This window comes from Equus asinus, unplaced genomic scaffold, assembly GCF_041296235.1.
Source record: "Equus asinus isolate D_3611 breed Donkey unplaced genomic scaffold, EquAss-T2T_v2 contig_197, whole genome shotgun sequence".
NCBI classification, from domain to species: domain Eukaryota; kingdom Metazoa; phylum Chordata; class Mammalia; order Perissodactyla; family Equidae; genus Equus; species Equus asinus.
In genome coordinates this window covers 1,789,692-1,813,576 of record NW_027224846.1, presented here as the reverse complement: position 1 = coordinate 1,813,576, position 23,885 = coordinate 1,789,692, and the positions used below count along the sequence as shown (strand labels likewise).

The 23,885-nt window shown below is 39.0% G+C and overlaps 1 pseudogene; it reads right to left on the bottom strand.

The window, feature by feature from the left end:
* Nucleotides 1–22,290, bottom strand: part of LOC139043291 (sodium/hydrogen exchanger 9B2-like) — a 42,075-nt pseudogene extending 19,785 nt beyond the window's left edge.
* Nucleotides 22,291–23,885: the final 1,595 nt, after the last annotated feature.

Sequence of the window (23,885 nt, the reverse complement as noted above, 5' to 3'; positions counted from 1 at the left end):
TGTAAGCACAATGCACACGTTAATAAACTGTTTTTCTCTTGTTAGTCTGTCTCTTGTCAGTCTGATTACAGGGCCCCAGTCAACGAACCTGGTGTGGGAAACGGTTTTTCCTCCCCTACAGTTTCAATTATCTCTTGTATTTAAAAAAATGATTACCTCTGTAGTAGTTTTATTTAGCTAGGACAGCTCTCTATTAGGTAATAGTGTGACTGTCAAAAACATTTATCTGTGATAATAGTATACGTTGCAAGATATTACAGTAAATAATTTACTATAAATGTGTAGAAAGTAACTAACCACTTTCAGTCTCCCGTATAGTAAGATTGTTTAAAAGAAAAAAAGACTTCTTGGGCCCCACCTCTGAAAATTCTGATGCAGTAAGTCTGGCCGGGCCTGGGATCCACATTTTAAAGAGGCTCCAGGTAGCTCCTATCCAGATGGTCTAAGGACTGCATTTAGTAGGGCAGGGCAGAGGGTACAGAGTATTGTCAAGTAGGAAGGTTCTTCAGGCTAGCCCCACCCCCACCCCCACCCCTCAGATTATGAAAACCCCAGCAGCCGCTCCCCACGGCCCTCCCTACCCTGCTCCTGTGTGATTTTAATGCAAACTCTGTTGCTCTAAAGCTGTGGTTTCCATTCCCAAAGATTATGATTTAAGTGGCCTAAGGTAGGGCCCACATATGAGTATTTTTAAAAAGTTCCCAGGTAATTATAGTGTGCAGCTGAGGCTGAGAACTATTGTTTTAAAGGTGTATACCAGGAAGCAGGGAGAATGTACGATTGGACAGGTACAGTAGAGTTAAAATAGAGACAAGGGTGTAGATTCGACCTAATTGGTAATAGAGAATCCTTGCTGGTGCTTGAACAAGAAAGTAAGACTATCAAAACAATGCTTTGAGAAGATTAATTCACCAGTGATACACGGTGGGGACTAGACGTAAGGCAACTTCAGGGTGTGGGAAGAGGTGAAGTACTAGGTAATTGGCATACGTCAAATATAGTCATAAAATGGGAGGATAACCATGGGGCAGAGAGACTGAGAACACAAGACTTTCTAAGGTGTGTTCCCACTAAATAATCTGAAGCTAAACTTAGCCCACAATTACATTTTGTCAATAATATGAAATTGCAAATCTTATCTTCCAGTCTTGGAAACAGATTAAAAAGTGAACTTAAATGTGTGCTGTCCCAAAGGATAATAAAGGTGTTGAATAACAGTAGGGAAAAAATGCCTTAAGTTCCTGTTTTATTACTACTTAAAACAAAATATGTCTGTATCAGACAGTTATTAAGTATTAATAAGATACACATTAAAATAATTATTTCCCCTAAAATGTTAAAGACGAGAGAACAGAAACTGTCCCTCCCACTTGGACTACTTTGTCCTTTGTGCTCACTGAAACACCTGCTCACCCTCTGTGCGCAGTCTCGAAGGCTGACCCTCCCGGGTGGCTGCATGCAGAAGCTGTTCTCCTTCTTTCGACTTTGCTCTTTTGAAGCCCCCTCACGCACCTACCACAGTACTTGAGCATTTTATATTTAGAGGGTGAAGGGAGTAAAGACAAGAAGCCACTGGTTTCTCCTTAGGTATAGAACTAACTCTTGGAGTTGCTTTTTCTATTTTAATTTGCCTTAATCAATTATCAAGGAAATATGCCACACTCACAACATCATATCTATGTCGCTAGAGCATAAGAGAACAGCACACATGAACTGATCAGTTTACCTGTGGAAAAGGCCATGCCCAAGCACGTGTTGAAGCCAGTGGTGGCCAGAATGTCATCAAAGCTGCCAGCAGCCATGAGTAAGGTCGGGACACCTTTTCCAACACCATAGCCCCCTTCCTGCAAAAGGAGCATTGAAGGCACCACCACAGCTGGAGACACAGCACCTAAGACAAAACTAAGCAGGCAGCACTTTAAATATTTATGATAGCATCTTCTTCATTATTACTATTATTAGTGAAATTATAATAACCTCCACTCTTTCAGAGGTTACACTTTAGACAATTACAGTCTTTCAAAGGCAGTGAAGTCCCAAACAGAAACACACGCACAGCTACAAGTTCTACAGAACACTTCTTCTGAGCGTGGCCATGGACAACTTGCGTTGGGACTACGCAGCCTGTCTGAAATCTGTGTTTACGGCTGGTCTGGGAGACCTAATGGGGTGAGGCCCCAGGAATCTGCCTTCTATCTAAACAAAACATCCACGGCATGAGGTTTGAAAAACACGGCCATGGACTTTTTGGATTGGAATCCAGTGATGCGAGGCCTTCTATCAGGACCTGGCATGTAAAAATCAGACAACAGATTAGAAGAGGAAGGCCATAGTGACAGTAACAGTGACACTGATAACGGCAGCAGTAGGATAGCAGAAAGCATTTATGAAGCTCACTATGTACCTAACACCATTTTAAGCACTTCACATATATTAACTAATTTAATCCTCACAACCACCCTATGAGGTAGCTACAATCATTATCTTTGTTTTGCAAATGAGGAAATGGAGGCACAAAGAGATTAGGTAATTTGCCGAAGATCATATACTGGAAAGTCAGAGCCGAGATTTAAATCTAGGCAGTATAGCTCGAGAGTGTTAACCGTGAGAAGTAAGTAGTTCTTACTTCTTGCCTACTTATCAGCACCAAATTATTATTATTTTTTTTAAAGATTGGCACCTGTGCTAACATCTGTTGCCAATCTTTTCTTTTTTCTCCCCAAAGCCCCCCAGTACATAGTTGTAGACTGTAGTTGTGAGTGCCTCAGGCTGTGCTATATGGGACGCCAATGCCACCTCAACATGAGCCGTGGGGCTGGCCCCAACACCAAATTCTTACCAAGTACTTTCATATTTATTTACTTCTTATGGCTCTTAAATCTTAGAAGAAGGAACCGGGGGCTGTCCCAGTGGCATAGTGGTTAAGTTCATGTGCTCTGCTTCGGCGGCCCAGAGTTTGCTGGTTCAGATCCTGGTGTGGACCTATATACTGCTCATCAAGCCATGCTGTGGTGGCATCCCACATAGAAGAACTAGAAGGATTTACAACTAGGATATACAACTATATACTGGGCCTTTGGGGAGAAAAAAAAAGAAAAGAGGAAGCTTGGGAACAGATGTTAGCTCAGGGCCAATCTTCCTCACCAAAAAAAAAAGAAGAAGAAGAAGAAGAAGAAGAAAGAACTAACAGCAGGAGGAAAATACAGCAGAACAGATAATCATAAGAGCCTGGTGAAAGGAGGAGGAGGCCTGTGCTAGGTGTGGATCACCGTTGAGCATTCGTTATCCTTTGTATGGACTTTGAGGAGAGATCTGGCATCTCTCACTGGCATGGAATCAGGCATAATAAAAGTCTATTACTTCCTCAATAGTTTAAATTATTATAAAACTGTCAAAGTTAGCACCTACAAAGACATACACTATATTTTGAAGTTATAATGTTTATATGCTGGTATATTAATAGTCATAATATTATGCTGGAATATCTGTATTGTATTTTCTGATGTCCTTACGAAAATATTATGCATTCACTTGTATAGCGTCAGAGAAAGTCCTAAATGTCCGTGTGTATTTTCATACGACAAAGAAAAATCATTACCCCAGTATAAATCCCCATTGCCACGGCAAACCCATTAGGAAGTGGGCAAGAAGAGCAGATGAGCATGCCTCCACAAGACAGGGACCCATGGCTAATCTTACACAGACACCCTTCAGCTTCCTCAGGGCCTGAAATATAAAAATAGACATACGAAATAACCCTCTAAAGACACACAGAGAGAATGACATTAAATGCTTTTTCTTCAGTGTTCAGACTGTCTGGATCATCCATCATGAATTTTCCAGGTAATGAGTTTTATTTAACAAACATTTCAGTGTTCTAAGTGTTTTAGAGTTGGCTTATTAGTCCTCATAGCAACCTATGACACAGGGGATAATATTATCATCATTGTTTAGATTTTCTCATCCAAAAAGGCACAAGTTAAAGCTGTTCTCCAAGATCATGAAATTAGTGAGTGGTGGAGCTTGGTTTGAGCTCGGCCAGGCTGCTTTCAGAGTCTGTGCTCATAACCTCCACACTAGCTGATCTAACCGTCTCGGTGTTGGCCATATGTATAATTTGTGGCCCCAGAATGAACCGGATGTAAAGGCAATCCTCAAGAACATTCATTCCTGCTTTCAAAAGCAAACACGAAAAAAGCACACTTTGAGACTCATTCTGTATGCTAGGCAGTTTTCTGAGCCAGCATAGTTAGTCCTAAACACTCGTATAGGGCTTTCCACACCAAAAATATGATGTCTTCTCTCTCACAACCCTTATTTATAACTACGGCCTGTATCTCTGTCAGAGAAAAGGGGAGCCTTTATTCTTGGTGCTGTCCCTAGATAGACAGTAACTCCACCTTTCTCCAAGAGAGAGTATGGGAACATCTTTTGGGGACAGTCCTGTATGAAATAAATTTCATTCTGTCGTTCTGAATGCTGTGCAAAGTGTCCACATCCATTTCCTAAAGCTCAGTCATTCTAAATACTTGCAATATTGGAAGAACAAAATTCCAAGTCAATAATTAGAAATTTATACTTCAATACCTGTGGATCAAGCCCAAGGCCAGCACGAACCAACATGACAGATAGTGCTATGCTTCTCAAAGCGGAAGACCACTTCTGCTTGATCTGTACGTTATCATTGATGACAGGGATATTTCTGATGAGAAACCCAGCAAGCAGCATGCCTGGGATGGAGAAATCAAACAAATCTTTAGTTTTCAAATACAGAAAATATTTTCAGTACTTTAAATGTAGAAGAGACTATCCCAGGATTATAATCCCAGGAACCACTTCTTTTATGCTTAGTCCTTAGATGAAATTATGTCAAACTTTTAATGAAAAAAAAAATTACAGGAGCTAAGAAAAGGCTTTAATATGCAGATAAAAATGAAAGATTAGAATAATTAATAATTCATTAATAATTGAACCTGAAAGAGAGAAACAGGATGTAGTATTTGGGTAGAAAGTATGATCAAATTCTGAATATAAAATGTTTTAATACAAGGCCCAATTCAGTCATCTCTTTGTATGCAAACAGCAGAAAGATTCTAAAATTATTTACCATGCCAGATTACTTGAAATATCAATACCTATATGGGCTCTATTTTACCTATTTTCAAACCAGATAATTTAATAAAAAACATATAACCTGCTTTGCAAAGGCTTAGAAGTGAGTTATCATGAAATAGACATTGTTCTGTCATGTCAGCTGGTGGCTCTTCTTTCCTTCAGCCATTCAACATTTATCAAATGCCTTCGGTACTTTCGACACTATAGTAGGTATTAGAGATATTGCAATGAACAAAGGCTCAGTACTATCCCTCAACAAGCTTTCAGTCTATGGGGGCAACCTCAATTTTATGGAAGCATGAGGAGGCCTTATACAAGCTGAGACAAGGAAGGGTGAGTCAGCAGGGGCCAAAGAAGGGGAAGGGGAATGAAGAAGGGGCTGGAGAAGTTGAGAAGTTTCTGGGAGAAATAACAGTTTCTTCCAAGGTATGAAGGGAAAGTGTGACACATTCTGGGAACTGCAAGTAGTTGAGTGTGCCTGAGGAAGCCGGGTAGTTTGTCAGAGAATCCTGCCCTCCCTGATACCACATGCCCAGATAGGGGAAGGATTTCTCCTCAGAGACTGCAAGCCGTCCACACTCCGTTCTTCTCCAGCAGGACTCTTTTCTTACCACGTCCTTATATGGACCACACTTCAAAGGACTAAATAAATTTACTAACTTTGGGTTGTTTTATATGTAAGCTATAAGAATAGAGATGAATTACAAGTATAGCTTTTTGTGACTTGTTCCAGACACCATTAGGCAAGGAAGCATCTCTTCCAGGCATTTCTCATTGCTGCCATTTAATCTAGAAGAAGTTATGAATTCTGCAGTCATGATCTTTCTAGAATTTTTGAAAGTAAGAACCAGCCTACAATAGCTGTTTTTAAAAGAATAATAATATATTTGCTCATGATAAAATTAAACCATGACAGACAATGTAAAGTGACCAGTACATGTCCTACCCCAAGTGCAACTTTCCAGCTTCATTCCCCAAAGGTTTCCACTGTCCAGAGTTTTCTGTGCCCTTCCAGAAAGTTTCTCTACCTATTAAAGCATGCTTCTCTGTGTGTGTGTACGTGTGCTCTTTTGCACTGGACACAAATGAGAGCATGTTTAAATACCATTGTATAATCTGTTTCTTTTCCACTTAATAATATATCGTGGACATATTCCCAATGATGCACATATATATTTGCCTTGTTTTTTTTAATAGTTGGAATAGTTTCTCGTTGTGTGGAAGTACCATAATTTTTGGACTAAGTAAGGGACTTGAAGGAACTTTCCAGACTTTTCATTACAAACAGTGCTGAAATGAGCACAGTATTTATTAACTGCATGCCAGACCCTTACTCTACCCTGGTAATGCAGAGGCGAGCTACACCAACATGGGCCTTGTCCACATAGAGCTTACATATTTGTAGGTTTGTGCAAGTATATCCATAGGATAATTCTTAGCAGTGGAAATGTTAGGCTCCAGGGTACAGTGTATATCATTTTTATAGATATTAATGAATTACCAGCCAAAAATGCTGCACTAACCTTACATTTCATTAATTTGTCAACAGTTCTTTACTGAAACTTAAAATGTGAATCTAAACCAGCCCTAAATTGATTATAGCATACAACTACCTGAAATCAAAAGGAATAATAGTCTAATAAGAACTCACAAATATGTAGGAGTTTCTTTTGGAGTTTTGGAGGGGATGAAGGAGCATTTTTCATTTCTGAGATGAATGTACAAACAATTTCCCTGAGACAGTTCTGTTTGCCGATGGCCTCCGTTGATGTGGCCACCTGACTGTGATTAGGAAGGCGCCCCCTCTGGCCTCTGAGCCCCTGGGGGGGCCTTTCCCTTGGGTGTGGAGAAAAGAATACCTTCTTTGATAAGGAGTATTCTTCTTTCCTCCTTAATTTCTATTACGGAAATTTTTTAAAACATGCAAAAATTATCAATACATGGCCAATCTTATTTCATCTACTCTCAAGTTATTTTGAAGCAAATCATTATTGAAAAAAATTTCCAGCAACCCAGACCATCAGCAAAGGAAACAGTGTCCTAGGAAAGTTGTTTTCACATTCATTTTTGGAATAAAAAATGCTCCTTCATCCTCCATCTCTGGCAATTATTTCAATGAATTTTTAAAAATATGGAATACGCAATCACCACACGTGTCTGCCTTAACAAGTCTTCTTTATGGATTCAGATAATGTTTCAGTTTTAGATACTGGCCCTAATACGCTAAGAGCCAGTAAACTTCTGTCACAAGCGTACCACTATAGAAAGGGATGGTAAGACACATTACGTACGTGACTTTTAAGAATGATTTCAGTGACCTCAGGAGATTTCATGTAATCACAAAGCCCAAGGATTTATCATTTTGCAACATGTGTATTTTGCTTGTTGCAATAACAGGCATGGAGTGGAAAAGAGAAGGATGAGGTGTAAAGGGCCTTTTCATGGCGTCTAGAACAGTAGTCCTCAACTTAGGTTGCATATTAGAATCACCTGGGGAGCTTTTAAAAATTCTGATACCCAGGGCTACTCCATTCAATTAGTTCAGAATCTCTGGGGTGGGTCCCAGGCATCAGCTTTTTAAAAAATTTCCCAGATGATTCCTACGTGCAGCCAGGTTTGAAAACTTATGATTTTTCTGTGGAAAGTGTGGTCTTTGAGCTTATTAGAAAGGCAGAATCTCAGGCCTCACCCCAGACCTACTGAATTAGAGTCTGCATTTTAACAAGATCCAAGGTCATTCTCTGGATAATAAAGTGTGAGAAGCTCTGACTTAGATGCAGGGGTTAGTAAACATTTTCTGTAAAGGGCCATACAAGAAACACTGCAGGCTTTGTGGGCCACATGGTGTCTGTTATAAGTTCTCAGCCCTGCCACTGTAGTATAAAAGCAGCCACAGACAATATGTAAATGAATGAGCATGAGTGTGCTCCAATAAGATCTTATTTACAAGAAGAGATGGTTTGCCAACCCTTTATCATAGCACACAGGCATATTTAGAAACAGCCCCCCTTTTGTTTTTTGGTGAGGAAGATTTGCCCTGAGCTAACATCTGTGCCAAGCTTCCCCTATTTTGTATGTGGGACGCCACCACAGCATAGCTGACAAGGGTGTAGTCCACAGCCAGGACCGGAACCCACGAACCTGGGCCACTGAAGCAGAGTGCACGGAACTCAACCACTACACCACCGGGCTGGCCTAGAAACAACCCATTGTCATAATAATTCAATTAAAAACTTTAACAAAAAGCACCCATGATAAACAATATGAATTAAGTGAAATAACTTGAATTTTACCTAAATTGAAAAATATATTGAGAAACAGTGTAGAGTAAGATGTAAATAATTCTACTTCTTTTTACATTTAGTTTCAATTGCTCACCACAAATTCACAAGAAAATAATTTTGGTCTATGTTAACCAATCCTGAGGTCCTCACTAATAGAAAAAAATTTTTACTTAGGAAATGTGTGTGTGTGGGGGGGTCTGGCCCTGTGGCTGAGTGGTTAAGTTCATGCACTCTGCTTTGGCAGCCCAGGGTCTCACTGGTTCGCATCCTGTGCACTGACCTAGCACCGCTCATCAGGCCATGCTGAGGTGGTGTCCCACATAGAGGAACTGGAAGAACCGACAACTGGAATATACAACTATGTACTGGGGGGCCTTGAGGAGAAGAAGAAATAAAAAAAAAAAGAAGATTGGCAACAGATGTTAGCCGAGGGCCAATCTTTTGAAATAAAAAAAGGAGATGTGTGCAAATATGCATGTGTAAAAGGTACATGGTTTTTAAATAAAACTTAATGATTTATAAATCTGTGAGAAAGGGACACAAAATGTCTTTTGTGGTATACTGAAAGTAGTACACTGAAATTTTGTAATATGGAATTTTTAAAAGAAACATTAAAGATATAATACCTAGTTTTAAGACTAATTTTTACGTGTCGTATCTGCACAGTTCTCATGGCCTCTGGAAGAATAGTTTTGTAATACATGTTGGAACTTCACTCGTTTGTCAATGATGTGAGTGACTGACAACATATTAAGCCCTGGGCTGCAGCATTTGCTGATTTCTGTATTACAGATACTTCTACCAGGGCTGATGTTAACCTACCAACCTGACGTCATTGAACGTGGAGCTGGGAACAGATGGGCAGTGACACACCGTGATATAGTATTTCCATAATCTCAAGAGGAGAGATAAGAGGAAAATGTAGTAAAATAATTAAGAAGTGATTGGTTTTGAGTATTGCTCTTGTGTTTAATGCAAGTTATTTAATTGTAAGTATATATAATTTAATTTTCAAATTGCTGTTTACCAACTGGCTCATAAAACTCATCACAATTTAACAATCAGCTTTAAGGGCCAGCACAGCAAATACAGAAATAGTTTATTCCTTTATTTCCCAAACTACTATTTTAAAAATATGATTTACTCTGAAGGACACAGGAAGTGTTTGGTACTTACCAAGAAGAGGAGGCAGTGGAGGCAACGTAGGTAACTTAATGAGCCCCAAAAGTTTCCCTCCAAAGATGGCACAATAGAACAGGATTATAATTCCAAATAGGTTTCCTCCAGGAAGACATTCACTGCCAGTAATTGACCACACTACAGCCCACAGAAGAACAAGGATGGTAACTGAAATAAACCAGGAAAACTTCTATCAATAAGTTGTCATATGTCGGTTTTGATATAATCTAAAAGTTTTTAAAAATAAATACTGAATACACATACAAATATTTACAACCATGTGTAAGTTTTGAAGAACACCAGTGATATGAACAACTGGGTAATTACCAACCATCTGAAGAAATAGGATACTACCAGTGCCTTGAAGGCACCTCTGTGTTCCTCTTAATCCCATCCCCCATCGCCTTCCACACTGCTACAACTACTACCTTGAACTTTTTTTCTTTTTACCATTCCCTTATTATTCTTTTTAATTTTACTATAAATATATCAGTAGTTAATAAAAAGAGAAACAATCACTATCTTTAACCTCTTCACAGGAGCATGAGAATACTTGAACAACCACACTCCCCTATTTTAGCTCTGCCTTGAATTAAACATTAGCATTGTTTCTCTTCTATGTTGACGTTTGTTTAGAATTACTCAGATACTTACCTTTTTGGGGGGGCCATCATTCATTGTGGCACCTCAAACCTTTCCTCTGGGACAATCATCTGGTTACCTGAAGTATTTGCTTTAGTAGAGGCATTTCTGTTAGAATGCAAAATATGTTTCCCTGTTTCAAAAACCTTGTGTTCTACAAAATCAGACACTGAAAACAAAAAGACTTATGGGAAAAACAGAGTTGGAGCAGACGACCCAAAACTCAAAACTCAAAACTTGTGACCAAAGCACTAAAAAACAGTAACAATTCTAATACAGTATCAGCACAGTTAAATCTCTACTGACATCGCATCTAAAGTCAGTCTCTTCTTTGCAGACTTAAACCCTGGAACCACACTTCCTTTTTCCCGAGATGTAGAATCTTGAGGGCATTTGCTTTAAATAGAGAGCAGCTCCATCAAAATCTTATGCAGATTGTAGCTTATTCATCAAACAAAGGTTTGTTTGTTTTTAACTGAGGGAAAAGTGTTGGCAGCTTCTTCACCTGTACTGTCAGCTTCTTCATCCACGTGTGGTTTCATTAGATAGCTTAACATTGTGGGAAGTTTAAAAAGTCTTTGAAGCCCCTAAACCAGCAACTAACTGCCCAAAAAGAACGCACTTTCACAGAGATTTCAGCTTTTTAAAAGGTCCTCAAGTTGATAAGGCTTTATCTTTAATTGTAAGAAAACATCTATCTGATTTTTGTTTTCAATTCACTTTGTATTCACTTGCTATTGCTTGATGATGAAAAATACTAAGGTGACAGGAAAAATTATGTACAAAAATGCAAATTCCATCTGGCACTCACACAATTCCCTATTTACCATCGCATAAGAGCTAATTGATGGTACAGAAACTCTCTGTAGCAAAGCATGTTATGTTTCTCATAAGGCTCTGTTGGTAGTAAAGTCTTAGTTTTGTCTGAAATTATCTTCATTTTCATTCTTAAGACAGAGTTTTTCTGCATATACAATTCTAGGTTGAGAGTTACTTTCTCTCAGGTCCTTGAAAATATTACTCTTTGGCTTTCTGGCTTTCATTGCTGCTTTTACGTCTAATTTCTGCTTTTTTAGGGAATTCTTTTTCTTTGGCTGTTTTTAAGATCTTTTCCTTTTCTTTGGTTTTCTGCAATTTCAGTTTGATGTATTTAGGTATGACTTCCTTTCTGTTTGCTTGGGATTTAAGTTTTTCACTAATTCTGGAAAATTCTCAGTCTTCATTTCTTCAAATATTTCCTCTTCCCCATTCTCTATTCTCTTTTTCTGGAACTAAGATCAGACAGTCATACTCTTCTCCATGTTGCTAGCCCTCATTTTCACATTTTCCATCTTTGTGTGAACTGCATTCTAGATAATCTCTTCAGATCTCTTACTAGTTCACCAATTCTCTTGTCACTTAACCCACTGCTTCATCTATCCACTGAGTTTTACATTTCAATTACTGTACTATATCTTTCATTTCTAGAAATTCGACTTGGTCGTTAGCAAAATGTTTGTTTATTTTTTAAAAATAGTTCCTTGTTTTGTACTTATATTTGCTATCTCCTCTTTAATTTCTTTACAGATACCAAAAATATTTTCTATTCTATTTTCTGATAATGCAAATTTTTGAAATCTCTGTTTCCTTGTGCATGTTGTGATCTTTTAAAATTTGTTGTGACAGTGACCTCTTCCTTGGAACTTTACCTTTGGGGATTGTTGGAGCCTTAGGTTGAATGTGAGTTTTCCTGGATCGGATCTGCATTTGCTTCTACCATGTGCTTAGAAGCTTCCAATCTGGGATCACTTTTAGATATATTTTCAGCTTGTGTTTTTTATGTGAATTTGGAGCACAGATCAGCATGGAGTTACACATTTTTAGTGGGACGCTCCTCTCCCCCAGCCAGCACCATAGTTGAGATAGGTGTGGGTGCAGGCCCCATCTGCAGCTGCCACGCTGGGCTCCAGCTTTGTGTGGGTGAGGGAGGATGAATGCTCCTGAGACTTCTGCCCACCTGGACCAGCTCCAGCGCAGCCCCCTATGCTCTCAGGGCCTCAGAATGACTCTCAAGCTCACAGGTGTTTTGCAGAAGCCTCCAGGGTGAAGGCCAGCTTGAGTGCATATTTATCTCCTCTGCTCAGTTTGGTTTTGGTGTCCAATGACTTCCTGTTTTCTTCACAGAAAAAAGGTACATTTAAAAAGACTTAAAATACTGTTTTCATCTTGGCATAAGTGAGAGAATTGTTCACTGAATCTTGTCTACCATACTGCTAGAGACTGAATCTAATGCCCCAGTTTTTACATCCTCACAGAATTCTTCCTGATTTTCTAGGCTTATGATGATGTTACAATGAAATAAATAACTTAAGGCCTTCAGTATTTTCCAGTTGGCTATAGGGGCTGAAATTTCTATACAGTATTGAAGGTATAATGGGAAAGTAGGAATTACCAGCTACTAAATTTTACTGTATCACAGCATGAACCTGATTTTATACTAAATTCAGCAAGGTAGTTTTCTACTTCAAGACCACTTTTAAAAAAAATCTCTAATTTTCCTTTCCTCTCCCATACTCAAAATTCAGTTCTAAATACACAGTAAATATATGTGTATAAGGTTTCTCTAAATCATCTTTAATTTAGTTAATAATTTACTTCTCATTTATGATTTTGGAAAATCATTTTTTCACATGTAAGATTGACTTCTTAAGACAAATACTTATGTATTCTGAATGGGCACAGGAAGGAGTACAGGAAAAAGCCCTCTTGTGAGCCTCAGGAACAGAAGTACAGAAAACAAGAGAAGAGGCGCTCACACACGTGAGTCCACTTCTCAGGCAGCTGATGGACAACGATTACAGAACTCAAAACAGTGAGTCTCCAGACCACATCGTTCATTTACACCTTTCCTATGTCAATCTGTATCAGTTTTCCTGTAAATGTTTTAACTAGAAATGTGCCATAATTTGAAGGGTAAAAGTTTAAAAAAATAATAAAAAGGACAGAAAAGGTATTAAATTATCTGTTGCCTTATGAACTAGTGTACATTTTGGAACCTGGTTTTCTCCATGTGTTTTAAATAAAGTTTGAGATTTTTTTCTCATGCTAGTTTAGAAAATTAACTAATTTCAGTAAAAACATATCCAGAGTCTAAAGTATAACATACCATTGTTCCAGTTGAGAATGGTAAAATGTCTTTCATTTTCATTTCGTGAGCTTCAGAGCGTACATACACACACAGGTACATTCACACACTTCTTTTTTGAACAAAAAACAGCATTACTGAATCTGAACATCCATTTATTAATCAAATTGATATCAGCTTAATGTTTGGCTGCCTCCAAAGACCAAATCCATTCCTAAAAGACAAATATACCCCAACTCTAACAATATCCCAAATTGTGCTGAGATAAATTCTCAAGGAAAAATCTTCCAAATATTTTGTTTTTTTAAAATTGAGATTCGTAATAGTTTGCATCATTGTGAAATTTCAGTTGTACATTATTTCTTGTCTGTCACCACATAAGTGCTTCCCTTCATCTCGTGCCCACCCTCCAGACCCCTTCCCCTGGTAACCACTGAACTATTTTCTTTGTCCGTGTGTTTGTTTATGTTCTGCATATAAGTGAAATCATATGGTGTTTGTCTTTCTTAGTCTGGCTTATTTCGCTTAGCAAATAATACCCTGCAGGTCCATCCATGTTGTTGCAAATGGGAAGATTTTGTCTTTTTATGGCTTAGTAGTATTCCATTGTATATATGTACCACATCTTCTTTATCCAGTCATTGGTCGTTGGGCACTTGGATTGTTTCCATGTTTGGCTATTGTGCATAGCGCTGCAATGAACACAGGGGTGCATATGTTACTTTGGATTGTTGATTTCAAGTTGTTTGGGTAGATACCCAGTAGTGGCATAGCTGGGTCACATGGTAGTTCTATTTTTAGTTTTTTGAGGAATCTCCATACTGTCTTGCATAGTGGCTGCACCAGTTTGCATTCCCGCCAGCAGTGGATGAGGGTTCCCTTCTCTCTACATCCTGTCCAACATTTGTTGTTTTTGGTCTTGGCAATTACAGCCATTCTGACTGGTGTAAGGAGATATCTCATTGTAGTTTTGATTTGTATTTCCCTAACAATTAGTGATGTTGAGCGTCTTTTCACGTGCCTGTTGGCCATCTGTATATCTACCTTTGAAAATGTCTGTTCATATCCTCTGCCCACTTTTTGATCGGGTTGTTTGTTTTTGTTGAGGTGTGTGAGTTCTTTATGTACTTTGGATATCAACCCCTTGTTTGATAAATGATTTGCAAATATTTTCTCCTAGTTGGTGGGTTGTCTTTTCATTTTGTTGATGGTTTCCTTTGCTTTGTAGAAGCTTTTTAGTCTGATGTAGTCCCATTTGTTACCTTTTTCTTTTGTTCCCCTTACCCGAGTAGACACGGTATTCAAAAAGATGTGGCTAAGACCAAAGTCAAAGAGTGTACTGCCTGTTTTTTCTTGTAGGGGTTTTACGGTTTCAGTTCTTACATTCAAATCTTTAATCCATTTGGGGTTAATTTTTGTGTGTGGTGAAAGATAATGGTCTACTTTCATTCTCTTGCATGTAGCTGTCCAGTTTTCCCAACACCATTTATTGAAGAGACTTTCCTTTCTCCATTCTTTGCTCCTTTGTCAAAGATTAACTGTCCATAGATGTGTGGTTTTATTTCTGGGCTTTCAATTTTGATCCATTGATCTGTTTGTTTTGGTGCCACTACCACGCTGTTTTGATTACTGTAGCTTTGTAGTATGTTTTAAAGTCAGGGTTGTGATACCTCCAGCTTTGTTCTTTTTTCTCAGGATTGCTTTGGCTATTTGGGGTCTTTTGTTGTTTCATATAAATTTTTGAATTCTTTGTTCTATTTTTGTGAAGAATGTCATTGGGATTCTGATTGGGATTGCACTGAATCTGTAGATTGCTTTAGGTAGTATGGACATTTTGACTATGTTTCTTCTTCCAACCCATGTGCATGGAAAATCTTTCCATTTCTTTACATCTTCCTCAATTTCTTTCAGTAATGACTTATAGTTTTCAGTGTACACATCTTTCACCTACTTGGTTAAGTTTATTTCTAGGTATTTTATTCTTTTTCTTGCAGCTGTAAATGGGATTGTATTCTTGATTTCTTTTCCTGCTAGTTCATTGTTAGCGTATAGGAATGCAACTGATTTTTTAAAATTGATTTTGTACCCTGCAACTTTGCTGTAGTTGTTGATTATTTCTAGGAGTTTTCTGGTGGATTCTTTAGGGTTTTCTATATATAGAATCACATCATCTACAAATAGTGAAAGTTTCACTTCTTCCTTTCCAATTTGGATTCCTTTTCTTTTTCTTGCCTAACTGCTCTGGCCAAAACCTCCAGTAATATGTGGAATAAGAGTGGTGAGAGTGGGCACCATTGTCTCGTTCCTGTTCTCAGAGGAATGTCTTTCAGTTTTTCCCCATTGAGTATGATGTTGGCTGTGGGTTTGTCATATATGGCCTTTATTATGTTGAGGTAATTTCCTTTAATACCCATTTTATTGAGAGTTTTTATCATAAATGGATGTTGGCTCTTGTGAAATGCTTTCTCTGCATCTATTGAGATGATCATGTGATTTTTATTCCTCATTTTGTTAATGTGGTGTATCACACTGATTGATTCATGGATGTTGAAGCATCCCTGCATCCCTGGAATGAATCCCACTTGATCATGGTGTATGATTCTTTTAATGTATTGCTGTATTCAGTTTGCCAATATTTTGTTGAGGATTTTTGCATCTAAGTTCATCAGTGATATTGGCATGTAGTTTTCCTTCTTCGTGTTGTCTTTGTCTGGTTTTGGTATCAGGGTAATGTTGGCCTCACAGAATGTGTTAGGAAATGTTCCCTCTTCTTCAATTTTTCAGAATAGTTTGAGGAGAATAGGTACTAAATCTTCTTTGAATGTTTGGTACAATTCTCCAGAGAAGCCATCTGGTCTTGGACTTTTGTTTTTTGGGAAGTTTATGATTACTCTTTCAAGCTCTGTACTTGTGATTGGTCTGTTCAGATTCTGTTTCTTATTGATTCAGTTTTGGGAGGTTATATGAGTATAGGAATCCATCCATTTCTTCTAGGTTATCAAATTTGTGGGCATACAGTTTTTCACAATAGTCTCTTATAATCCTTTGTATTTCTGCCGTATCTGTTGTAATTTCTCTTTCATTTCTAATTTTATTTATTTGAGCCTTCTCTCTTTTTTTCTTGTTGAGTCTGGCTAAGGTTCTGTCAATTTTGTTTATCTGCTCAAAGAACCAGCTGTTAGATTCATCAATCCTTTTTACTGCTTTTTTAGTCTATATTTCATTTATTTCTGCTTTGATGTTTATTATTTCCCTCCTTCTGCCGACTTTGGGCTTTATCTGTTCTTCTTTTTCTAGCTCTGTTAGCTGTATGTTAAGATTACTTATTTGAGATTTTTCTTGCTTGTTGAAGTGGGCCTGTGTTGCTATGAATTTCCCTCTCATGACTGCTTTTGCTGCATCCCATAAGAATTGGTATGTTGTATTTTCATTTTCATTTGTCTCCAGTTATTTTTTAATTTCCTCTTTGATTTCTTCAATGATCCAATGGTTGTTCAATAGCATGTCCACATATTTCCGACTTTCCCAGTTTTGTTCTTGTGGTTGATTTCTAGCTTCCTAGCATTGTGGTCAGAAAAGATGGTTGGGATGATTTCAATCTTCTTGAATTTATTGAGGCTGCCTTGCTATCCAACATATGGTCTATCTTTGAGAATGTTCCATGGGCACTTGAGAAGAACGTATATTCCGCTGTTTTTGGATGGAATGCTCTATATATGTCCATTAACTCCATCTGGTCAAGTGTTTCATTTAAATCTGCAATTTCCTTGTTGAATTTCTGTCTGGATGATCTGTCCCTTGAAGTAAGTGTGGTGCTGCGGTCCCCTACTGTGATTGTGTTGCTCTTAATTTCTCCCTGTAGGTCTGTTAATAATCGCTTTATGTACTTTGGTGACCCTGTGCTAGGTGCATATATATTAATAAGTGTTATGTCCTCTCGATGGAATTTCCCTTTTATCGTTAAATACTGCCCCTCCTTGTCTCTCATTGTCTTTTTTAACTTGAAGTCTGCCTTGTCTGATAAAAAGTATGGCAACCCCTGCTTTCTTTTGTTGGCCATTAGCTTGAAGTATTGTCTTCCATCCCTTCACTCTAAGCCTATGTTTGTCTTTGTAGCTGAGGTGCGTTTCCTGGAGGCAGCATATTGTTGGGTCTTGTTTTTTAATCCATCCAGCTACTCTATGTCTTTTGATTGGAGAGTTCAGTCTATTTACATTTAGAGAGATTATTGTTATATGAGGGCTTAATGCTGCCATTTTATCTCGTTTTCTAGTTGTTCTATGATTCCACTGTTTCTCTTCCTTTGCATTTCTGACTGCCATTTCATTTTGTTGGTTTTCCAAGAGGGATTTCTCAGTTCTCTCTCTTTGTGAATTGTGGTTTTGCTCTGATTTTTTTGTTTAGTGGTTACCGTGAGGATTGTATGAAAGATATTGGAGATGAGACAGTCCATTTTCTCATAGCCTCTTATCGCCATTAACCTAAGCAAGTTCCTTCCATTTCCTCTCCCCTTCTGGGTAATTGCTGTTACACAATGTTCTGTTTTTAATTTCCTGAGTTTGTGGCTAAGTTGAAGTGTTTATCATTGCTTCTGATGCTTTCTTTCCCTTTCTCTTTTAAGTTGTAATTGAGTCTTTACCTTCCTATTCTGGTAGAGAGCTGCAGGTTTCTGATCATGTCTGTCTATTTACCTTCTTGCTCAGAGCTTTGTAGACCTTCGCCTTTTTGTTGCCAGTGTGAGGGCATCTTTAATTATTTCTTGTAGGGGAGGTCTGGTGGCAGTGAACTCCCTCAGCTTTTGTTCATCCGGGAAAGCTTTCACTTCTCTATTGTATCTGAGGAAAAGTTTTGCTGGATAGAGTATTCTTGGCTGAAAGTTTTTGTCTTTCAGTATTTTGAATATATTATTCCATTCTCTCCTAGCCTGTGAGGTTTCTGCTGAGAAATCTGCTGAAAGCCTGACGGGGCTTCCTCTGTAGGTTATCTTCTTGTACCTTGCTGCTCCTAATATTCTTTGTTTATCCCAAACTTTTGCCGTTTTTACTATTATATGCCTTGGAGAGGGTCTTTTCACATTGATAAAGTTGCGCATACGATTAACTTCGTTTATCTGTAAATCTGAAACCATCCCCATGTTTGGGAAGTTCTCAGCAATTATTTCTTTGAATAAGCTCTCTGCTTCTTTCTCCCTCCCTTCTCCCTCTGGGATACCTATAATCCTTATGTTGCTTTTCCTAATTGAGTCAGATATTTCTTGAAGAATTCCTTCATTTTGAAAAAATCTTAGTTCTGTCTCCTCCTCCACCTGTAGAATTTTTACATTTTTATCCTCAAGAAGACTAATTCTTTCCTCCATAAGATCAATTCTATTTCTTAATGATTCTAGATTATTATTTGTGTTTTTCATATCCAGAATTTCTGCTTGATTTTTTTTATAGTTTTAATCTCTTTGGTGAAGAGATCCATTTTGTTGCTGGGCTCCTTGAACTGTCTTTCTGTGTTTTCTTGTAAATCGTTGAGTTTCCTTATGATGGCTATTTTGAATTCTCGGTCATTTAGCTTGTATATTTCTGTATCTTCCATGTTGGTTTCTGGAGAATTGTCATTTTCCTCCTGGTCTGAATTGTTGCTGCAGTTTCTCATGGTGTTTGATGAACTAATCTTTTGTTGTGGCATTTGTGGTATTCTTAGGATGCAGATTCCCCCTGTTACCGCTAGCGGGGAGCAGGAGTAGTGTTTCTGGCCGTACCCCATCTGCTGGAAGCTGTGGGGGTATTATGGGTGCTTGCCCCAGCCTGGGATGCATTCAGGCACTTGTGTGGACTGTCCTTGTCAGGCGGGGCTTCCTCACTAGGCTAGGGCCACTCTTTGGTGCCTCAGGGGCACTCTGAGCTCCCCCTCTCCACCGGAAAGTGATCACCAGTGGGCTCAAAGCTACCTCACCTATTCCCACAGCTGCCTGGGACATGTTCCCTCTTTGGGAGCACTCATGTGTGCCTGGAAGTGTTTGTCCCAGCACAAAAATCTGCTGAGGTCCCTTATGATCCACAGTCCGTGGTGCTACTGAGCTTGGTGGGCAGGGCTTCCAGGCAGAGACCTGAGCTATGGCTGCTCCTTGACAGCCCTGGGGCATGGTGGGCTCCCCCTCCCCGCCAGGAAAGTAAGTGCATGTGGGTTCAAAGCTGCCACACCTATTCCCACAGTTGCCTGGACTGGTTACCTCTTTGGGAGCACAGCTGCACTGTGAGCATTCATGCACACCTGCGAAGTATTTGCCCCAGCTTGGAAATCTGCTGAGGTCCCTGTTTACGATCTGCAGTCCGTGGGGCTGCTGAGCTTGGTGGTCAGGGCTTCCCTGCTGGGACCTGGGCTATGGCTGCTCCTTTACCGCACAGGGGTGTGGTGGGCTCCCTCTCTCCACTGGGAGATCAACCACGAGTGCAGGCTAAGGGTTACCGCCGCCTCCTCTTATGGTTGCCCTGCTGCGTGTTCCCACTTTCCAGGTGCTTGCACCAGGTTGGAGTGTTCGTGTTGCATGCACAGGGTTAGCGGGGAGAACAGGGTGTGCTCACCTGTCTCCATCACTTCCTGGGGGGCCAGTCCACCCACCCTCAGATTTATAGCTGCGTGTGTCTCTCAGGCATCCTGTTGTGCTGTGTGGGTTTCCTCTGTTGGTCAGTAAGTGTCCATTTAGTTATAACTCAAAAGGGAGAGCGAGGAAGGGACTAGCTCACTCAGCCATATTGCTGACGTCACTCCTCCCAAATGTTTTAAGTAATAGCAGCTCTATGGGAATAAATTGAATTGCAAACGAGGATTCTTCCTTATAAAATGATGTGACATTTGGAAGTGTAGCTGTGTTGGCTTAAACCTTAGTTGCATTACTTAACAGTAATAACAACCAACATTTATGTAATGCTTTTCTGTTTACAACTGATTTCTCAATCACTTTTCTCATTGGAGGTCTAACATAATCCTGTGAGATTACTCTGACGCAGAAGAGGAAAAGGTCCTTGATCTCTGCTCTTTTCCTCTTTCTGACAGCTGGAATGGTGGTGACCACAGTGCTCTTGGAAGCCCTCCATGTTGAAGATGGTGGAGCTTTTCAGCCTGGGCCCCTAGTGACTGTGTGGAGTAAAGACACATACCATTGTGAATTGTTCACCCAGTAATTTTTTTTTTTCTTTTAAGAAGGGAAGCCCACCCGTTTCTACTCTCCCCTTTTTTTCTTTAAGATTTTATTTTTCCTTTTTCTCCCCAAAGCCTCCTGGTACATAGTTGTGTATTTTTAGTTGTAGGTCCTTCTAATTGTGGCATGTGGGACGCCGCTCAGTGTGGCTTGATGAGTGGTGCCATGTCTGCGCCCAGGATCTGAACTGGTGAAACCCTGGGCCACCAAAGTGGGGCTTGCCAACTTAACCTCTCGGCCATGGGGCCGACCCCTCTTTTTTTTTTAAATATGGTTTTAAGGTATCCTTTTTTTGGTGAGAAAGATTGGCCCTGAGCTACCATCTGTTGCCAATCTTCCTCTTTTTTCTTGTTTTTTTCCTCCTCAAAGCCCCAGTACGTAGTTGTATATCCTAGTTGAAGATCTTTCTAGTTCTGCTGTGTGGGACGCTGCCTCAGCATGGCTGGATGAGGGGTGCTACGTCTGCACCCACGATCCGAATGGTGAAACCCTGGGCTGCTGAAAGGGAGCATGTGAACTTAACCAGTACACCACCTGGCTGACCCCACCTAGTAGTTTTTATGTGTGAGAGAAATAAACTTCTTTTTGTCCTTTAAACCATATTATTTGAAATCTTTCATTATATGACAACTTCATCTTTTACCATCTTTCTGAATTCACCCGTACCATTTACATACCATTTGTTATCACTCTATCCAGTAAACCATGTGGAGGCAAGCAAATGTTTGTCTCAGTCTTTGCAAATGAGTTGATTCAGTTGGTGTTTCCTGCAGCCTTTTTTCACTGCTACTCAATAGGTTACTTCCTTCTGTTGGTTCATTTCCCTCTGTACCTTTGAGGTTCATAACTGTCTCCTCCTGTGTTTAAAGCAATTAAAAAAATACTTAAAACTGTATATTTGCTGTCCATTTTTATACTCACTGAGCCACCACATCACGAATAAAATTTCCATTATTAGAATTAAGGGTAACAGTTCATAGGGGAAATATACAGCTTCATTTCTAGCTAATCAGCTACTGCTTGGAACAAGAACTCTCTTAGGGGTGTTTACCACTGAGCCACTATTGTAGCATTATAAATGCCTGAGTCACATACAATGTCATTACATTTGCAATACTGTTTAAAAATTAGCCTATTTAAGATATGATTCAAAGCAATAGTTGGTAAATATATCAAAGTGGTTCAGAAAAAAAATAACTATCTGTGATGAAAAACAATTCACATTCATTCATCTACTTAAATTTAAGCAATAAAAACAGAGAGGGAAGAAACCAGAAGCATTCTAGGGTTTAGGCTGCGAACACAAAGCATTTCACAGGCTCTCTATTTCTGCAGTTTTATGTAGGGCTAGCTGCTAAAATGACTGGGAAAATTGGTAGTCACACCTACTGTACAAGCTTGGGGATTAAGAATGGGAGAATTGTTAACTGAGTGACAGAGAACAAAGAGGACACGTTGCTATCATAGATTTGGAAGTCCCTTCCTTAAGGAAATGGTTGAGACGGTCTACACTTGATCACAGATTTACCTGGGTTTCTTGATCCGTAGAGGCTATGTTATTCATCTCTGTGGATGGTGCCAAATCTTCATGTTCAATTGTCTTATCTTCATTCTCCATGATTGATAATTAAGAGTAAGATGATAGAGGGAAAAGGAACAAGATCTGTTCTGAAGGAGAAACAGTATAGATATAGAATAGCAATTTGGGATTTAAATAAATGAATCAGACAGCAATTTGAGCCATTTAAAGGAATGAATTGTACTTATTTTTCCCCTTAGAACTCTGAATGGCTAAGATATTTTAGATTATTCTTAACTTTCAATTGCTAATCTTTTCTTTGATTACAATATATTATCCTATTGCTTATCTACCTTTTTATCTCTCTTAAAAAAGCCCTTGTTGACCATCGTATGTTCATGATTTCTCTCCCATCCTGTTTTTTGAGTTATACTTTACACATTCCAGGCAATATTACTGTTAAATTGTCCTCTGTAATGGGCCAACTTGATGAAGCAGGAAAGCTCCAGGTAATTTTCCAATGTTGATAGAGGAAATGAGTCACCAAAGAGAAATCTATGGACTCCATCATTTTCAGAGAAACCAGAGTCACTAATTCCTGCCCGGCTCTTATTTCTGAATTAAAGTAAAAAAATACAACATTGATTGAGTAGCCACAATGTCTTAGACACTATAAGTGCTATGGTAGTCTCCTGCTGGTTATTATGGGTAACTCAAAGATTGCCAAAACACATTCTTTGTTTTCCATAGGCTTATGGTATGCCAGGAAACATAAACTTATACCAAGTAACTAAAAACTTGTAGGGCAGACCTACAAGGTTGGCTTCGTAAACACCCACTTCAACCTTTTCTCCCCTGGCTGCCCAGGGTATAGAGGCTGAAAAGCCACATAATCCAATTCTTAGCCATGTTTGCAGCTAGAGGTAGCCATGTGTCCCAGCTCTATGTAATGAGACATAAGTGGGAGTCCCTGGGAAGGGCTTTCATTCCCAAATAATAAGGGAAGGACTTTTGAGAATCATACTGTTTACTTTTCACCTCTAACATTTCCCTTTCTCCTTCCTTGGATGCAGATACACTACCTGGGGGACAGCAGCCCTCTTTCCACCAAGAGAATAAAAAGCCTTATACCAAAGAGAGTACAGAAGTGGAGTGGGTTCCCTGATGACATCCTTGAGTTGCTGCATCAGTCTTGGGCTGCCAAGCTTTGAGGTAATGGTTTAAACCACTATTAGTCAAGTTTTCTTTTTACTAGTAACCAAAGTTATTCCTAATGCAACATGTATGATGAATATTATAGTAGAGGTACAAACTACAAACCTAGGTAAGACCAAAGGAAAAATTATGTAAGATAAGGGAAAATCTAATTCAACACATATTTAAGTGCCTAATATGTGCCAGGCACTATGCTAGGCCATAAAGACAAAGATTAATTAGACAGGACTCCTGCCTCAAGGAATCATTTTCTGTTTAACAAAGTGCCAAGATGTTTGAATTTAAAATTTCAAAGAAAATTATATCCTTTCCACCACGACCACCATCACCACCATTTTTCTTCCTTACAAAACACAGTGTTAGCCAGAAAGGCATCTCAAAGAACCTTCAGCTTGATTTTTATTATGTATAATAAACATATGCATATATGATGACATATTATATATATGTATATATAATTTTTTGAATTAAAAAACTTACTCCAAAATTTAGACTCATAATGAGAAAGAACAGCATTTTGACAGGAAAATGTTGGGCTCAGAAAACCCTTGTCTTAAGGGCATAGAAGCATGAAAGCCAGTGGGGTGTGAGGGAAACTTTGCTGCTCCCACTTTGCAT